The following is a 6,454-nucleotide window of genomic DNA, read 5'->3' as shown; positions in this document are numbered from 1 at the left end:
ATGGCTGCCAGTCGGGGATCTCGCGCTTCCGGTCGCGCCGCACCGCGCCACGCAGGCGCCTGTGCGCTTGCGCCAAGCCGCGCCGTACCGCCCCTTGCGCATGCGTTCTGCCTCGCTTCCGTTTGGAGATCCCCGTGGGGGGGGGCCACCGAAGTCCCGCGCGACCTCGTGAAGTGCGCATGCGGCAATCTGGTGTCCGCGACGCGGTCCAGGAAGAGCGTTTGGTTTAGGTTGAGCGGATGCCTCCCTCGGTCTGGATGGATGCTCTGGGTGGAAGCCGATGGCCTGGCCCGGGAATGGGGCGGAGCTGGAGTGGTGGACCGGGATAAGGGAGGGCTCTCTGGGGAGAGCATGAGAAGGGGTTCACTGGTCATCTCCGCATAAGTTTATTTATAAAAGTATGCATGAACAAAAAATATTCTTTCTTCCTCTTTTAATTTTTTCTATTCTTTTAAAAACATTTTGCTCTCACTTATCTGGAAAACAATGTATTATGGTCAACTATGTAAACTATGTTATGCATTTTCCTTAACTAAAGTAAAAGAAGAACGGGGCTGGAGAGATAGCATGGAGGTAAGGCGTTTGCCTTTCATGCAAGAGGTCATCGGTTCGAATCCCAGCATCCCATATGGTCCCCCGTGCCTGCCAGGAGCAATTTCTGAGCATGGAGCCAGGAGTAACCCCTGAGCACTGCCGGGTGTGACCCAAAAAAAAACAAAAAAAAAAAAAAAAAAAGTAAAAGAAGAAAAAATAATCTCTAAAAATAAAACTGTATGGAGGTAAGGTGTTTGCCTTTCGTGCAGAAGGTCGTTGGTTCGAATCCCGGCATCCCATATGGTCCCCTGAGCATGCCAGGAGAGATTTCTGAGCATTAGAGCCAGGAGTAACCCCTGAGCACTGCCAGGTGTGACCCAAAAACCAAAAAAATAAAATAAAAATAAAAATAAAACTGTATTATTAGGCTGGAGGATAGCACACCGGGTGGGCGTTTGCCTTGCTCACGGCCTACCCGGACGAACCTGGGTTCAATCCCCAGCATCCTATTTGATACTCCCCGAGTCTGAACAATGCCGGGTGTGGCCAAAAAAAAAAAAATGTATGAGTGAGGAATATGCTAGCCTCCGATGCAGCCGATCCAGGTTAGATTCCCTGCACCCATTATGGTTCCCCGATCAATGCCAGGGATTGATCCCTGAACGCAGAACCTGGAGTAAGATCTGAGCACTGCTGGGTAAGCCAAAAATAAAAAAGATTACCAAAACAAAATAATTTTTTAAGTATATTAAGGACTGGAAGAATACCACAAAAACGGACCACACGAACTTTAACTTGGACTCAATCTCAACACACAAATACACACCCAAAGAAAAAGCAAAGGAAAAAAATGTTAAATACAAACAGCTGGGCAGGAGAGATAGTCCAGGAATAAGGCATTTAATTAGCTTGCACTGCTGTGTGCAGACCACATTAGATCTCTGGCATATGACATCCCAAGCACTACCAGGAATGACCACCGAGCACAAAGCCAGGATTGACTTGTCTCTGAGCGCAGATGGGCATGGCCCAACCACTGTCCACAGAAAAGCAAAAACAGCTAACAAATAATATTTGCTATGTTTAAAGAGCTGATCTAAGTGATTTTACAAGCCCCAAGTAATGGCAATCTTACACATATGTTCCATTGCGTTTATTCCAAAGCTGGTGAGGCAAAGACAGTGCAGTGTCACAGATCTGGTGACTCACAGCAGGATAAAAATTAGCAATGATTTGAGTCCTAAGAAAATAGGTCTCAGAACTTACCAACAGTTTTTTCCTTTATTTGCAATTCCTAAGAAAATATCTCTCGGGGCCAGAGATATAGCATGGAGGTAAGGCGTTTGCCTTTCACGCAGAAGGTCATCGGTTCGAATCCCGGCGTCCCATATGGTCCCCTATGCCTGCCAGGAGCAATTTCTGAGCATGGAGCCAGGAGTAACCCCTGAGCACTGCCGGGTGTGACCCAAAAACCACAAAAAAAAAAAAAAAAGAAAGAATAAAAAAGAAAATCTCGATGCTGAAGAGGGCTGGAGAAGGATCTGGAAAGCTGTGACTGGAGAGTCTTTATAAATTCAAAAACAGAGGATCCAGGAAACTGAGAAAGAACAAAAAGTTGAAAGTCCAAATCAAGACTTGATAATCGGCCAACTTTTATTTCTATCACTTCTCCAATTGTCCTAGGCATGAGATCTTTTCTTGAAGACCCACCCATATTTCCATCATAGCTCTACTACAATTTGTGCTTTTATGTAAAGCAGTGATTTAATAAGCAGAGATTTCTGCCTACGAAAGTACTGGGATCATCAAATATCATATATATGTGAGAAAACAAAGGATCTGGATTTTCATAACTAGTAAACCCCTATACAGCCGTTCTTATTTTTTTAACTCTAATTAATTTTATGTTGTTATAGCCACCTTGACCGAACTTAAGAACTTAATATCATCGGACCAAGAGACTCAGCTTTCTGAAAATCAGTTATGTCCAAAAGTAATGTCACTAATCCACTAAGTGCACTCCATCTAGATACTATGCAAGAGGCCACACAGTGTAAATGCCTGACAGCTGCCCAGTCCATTGGCTTCTCTCAGCCTAGACACCTCAGTTTCGGTCAACTAGAGGCTGAATTCACAAGCCAGCTATTCAATACCTGTGTGAAGCAGGCTTGGGATTCTGCAGAGGTGGCCCTGGAACCATATCTATTATCTCTTATCTCACATAATCTTGAACCAAACCCATTTCCTTTCTACCCCTCATTGGGGAAGCCTGCCTTGGACTCACCCTCATTATATTGGGAGTTGTTTCCTTTTCCCTGTGGAGTGCTGAGCTGGGCCTGCCCAAAGCACAAAACAGCTGTTGAGAGCACCTTGAAACGAGGTCTCAACTCTGACCATGCATCAAAGGATTCAAGAGTCAGCCTCTCAACAAAGAACGTTCTGCCGGAGACCCAGCTATCTGGACACTGAGATCTATGGTGGAGATTTCCAAAATGTTGTATTCATCGCTGTCATCCTCGTCGTCCTCCGCCTCATCCACCACCACCTCGGCCGCAACCTCAGGCATGTGCTGCTCTTGAATCTCTGATCCATGACTGCTAGGACTTTGGAGTACATAAATGTTCACTTGAGAAGTTTTATTTATCCCCCCTCTTTCCAAGAAATGTAATATTTTTTTTATTTTTTGTCTCATTTACTTATAATAAAGGTTGTTTTTATAGGCCCTTGTAAAAAAAAAAAAAAAAAAAAAAAAAAAAAAAAAAAAAAAAAAAAAAAAAAAAGAAAATCTCTCTCTCTCTCTTTTTTTTTCTCTCTCTCCCCCTCTCCCCCCCACACACACACAAACACACACCACAGCAGGACTAAAAACTAGCAATGATTTGAGTCCTAAGAAAATAGGTCGGGGGGGGGCAGAGAGATAGCATGGAGGTAAAGCATGCAGAAGGTCGGTGGTTCAAATCCTGGCATCCCATATGGTGCCTCCCAGGAGCAATTTCTGAGCATAGAGCCAGGAGTAACCCCTGAGCACTGCTGGGTATGACTCAACCCCCCCCCCAAAAAAAAAAAGAAAAAAAAGAAAATAGGTTGGGGCCGGAGAGATAGCATAAAGGTAAGGCATTTGCCTTGCGTGCTCGAATTGGTTGGTGGCTCGAATCCTGGCATCCCATATGGTCCCCTGAACCTCCCAGGAGTAAACCCTGAGTGCTGCCAGGTGTGACCCAAAAACAAAAAAAAAGAAAATAGGTCTCAGAACTTACCAACAGTTTTTTCTTTTCTTTTGTTTTTTTTTGTTGTTGTTGTTGTTGTTTGGGGGGGCCACACCCCTTTGATGCTCAGGGGTTACTCCTGGCTAAGCGGTCAGAAATTGCCCCTGGCTTGGGGGGACCATATGGGACGCCGGGGGATCGAACCGTGGTCCTTCCTTGGCTAGCGCTGGCAAGGCAGACACCTTACCTCTAGCACCACCTCACTGGCCCCAACAGTTTTTTCCTTTAATTTCAATTTCTCTCTCTCCCTCTCTCTCTCTCCCTCTCTCTCCCTCTCCCTCCCTCCCTCCCTCCCTCCCTCCCTCTCTCTCTCTCTCTCTCTCTCTCTCTCTCTCTCTCTCTCTCTCTTAATAAACACACACACTTATTTCTCTGGTCACTCTAAGGGAGGAATCTACCTTTCTGTTTGGGGAAATCCCACTCTGCCAATACTCTGGCCCTGTTCCCCAAGTATTGCTGGGGACTGGGCCACAATATCAGCAAAGCTTAGGAAACCATAAATGAATTTATGGCTTAGGGGACCATGATCTAGAGGATCACCAATGAACTTATGGTCCCTAAAAGTTCTTAGGACCTGGGAATGAACCCAGACCTCCCATATGCAAAGCATGTGCTCAATCCTTTAAACTCTCTTCCTAACTGCAAGAAATCTTACTCTGAAATTAAGCTCAGGATTTACTTGTTCTAGGCAGGCAGCTTTTCCTAAACATCACTTCCTACATGAATCTTGCTAGAATCCCATCTTGCTTTATAGCTGTTACTCTATTTTGTTGTTGTCTCACAAAGTAGATATGGTTATCTGTGCAATTTTAGCCATTTTTAGGATTTTTTTTCTTTTTTGGGGGGAGGGGTACCACACACCACAGTGCTCAAAGTTTACTCCTTGCTCTGGGCTCAGGGATCACTCCTGGTGGGGCCAGAGAGGTAGCACAGCAGTAGGGAGTTTACCTTGCACACAGCTGACCCTGGAAGGATCCAGATTTGATTCCCGGCATCCTATATGGTCCCCCAAGTCTGCCAGGAGCAATTTCTGAGCAGAGAGCCAGGAGTAATTTTGAGCACCACTGAGTGTGATCCAAAAACGAAAAACAAACAACAAAACTCCTAGCAAGCTTGGGGGACATAGTGCCAGGGATGGAACCCAGGTGGCCATATGCAACGCAAATACCCTACCTGCTGTACAATCACTCTGGCATCTTTAGGAATACAACTCTATGGCAATAATTAATTTAAAATATTAGGGTAGGAATGTATCTCAGTAGTAGACCTCTTGCCTTACACAGTCAGGCCCTGGGTTCCATCCCCAGCACCATACACATCCACTACACACACACACACACAATACTAACTAACACACAATATAACTAACACTACTATATGTTTCTGAAGTATTTTTGTGAACCTCAAACAATCAATCAGCAATGCCACTACCCTCTCTCTCCCCAGCCCTTGTAAACCTCTGACCCTCTCTCAATAGAAGCTAACTTGTATAGTTTTGTGTCCAGCTTAGTTAGCATAGTATTTTCAAGGTTCATCCATATGGTAAGTATCATAAGGTATGACTAGATAATGCTCTAATGAACACATATACCACATTTTGTTTTTCCATTCATCTTTTGATAAATCCTTGGTTTTCACCTTTTGTCTACTATGAATAATACTGCTGTCTATACCACTCCTAGGGATATACCTTAGGAACACAAAAACAATACAAAAATGCCCTCTGCATGCCTATCTTCATTGCAGCTCTGTTTACAATTGCTAGAATCTGGAAACAACCCAAATGCCCAACAACAGATGAGTGGCTAAAGAAACTATGGTACCAGAAACCAGGATCTCTAACTACAGAATCCTGATAGAAACAACCATAATGGTGAAGAGCTTTTACTGGGACCACAGAGAATGACTCTGGGGTTGGACAACCTAGTCCACTTGGAGCCTGGAGTTGGTCTTATGCCAGATCATGGGTAAGATCTCCCCATTTTTTAGGCCAAAGGTTTTACCTTTATTTTTTCCTACATTTTTTTGGGCCACACTTGTTGATGCTCAGGGGTTACTCCTGGTTTTGTGCTCAGAAATCGCTGCCGGGGGATCCAGGGGATCCAACTGCGCTCCATCCTATGCCAGCCATGTGCAAAACAAACAGCCTACCGCTGTGCCACTGCTCTGGCCCCAAGGTTTTACTTTTCTATTTCTCCCATATTTTGATGTGCCTATGCAAACAACAACTGCCACACACACACACACACACACACACACACACACACACACACACACCTTTTATTGTATTTTTGTATCTCTTATCTTTTTTTTTTTTTTTTTTTTTTGGTTTTTGGTTTTTGGGTCATACCCGGTAGCGCTCAGGGGTTCCTCCTGGCTCTACGCTCAGAAATCGCTCTGGCAGGCACGGGAGACCATATGGGATGCCGGGATTCGAACCACTGTCCTTCTGCATGAAAGGCAAGCGCCTTACCTCCATGCTATCTCGCCAGCCCCTTTATCTCTTATCTTTAAAAAAAAAAAAAAAAAAAAAAAAAAGCTTGCTCTCTCTCGATCCTCTCTTGAGCTGGAGGCTAGCTCTAGCCGGCATGGGGTTGGGGGAGACCCCATGTGCAAGGCCTTCTCCCTAACTTGGGTGCGTTGGGAGCCTTGAT

Source organism: Suncus etruscus, chromosome 9 (assembly GCF_024139225.1).
Source record: "Suncus etruscus isolate mSunEtr1 chromosome 9, mSunEtr1.pri.cur, whole genome shotgun sequence".
Taxonomy (NCBI): domain Eukaryota; kingdom Metazoa; phylum Chordata; class Mammalia; order Eulipotyphla; family Soricidae; genus Suncus; species Suncus etruscus.
Note: the sequence above shows the minus strand (reverse complement) of the source record.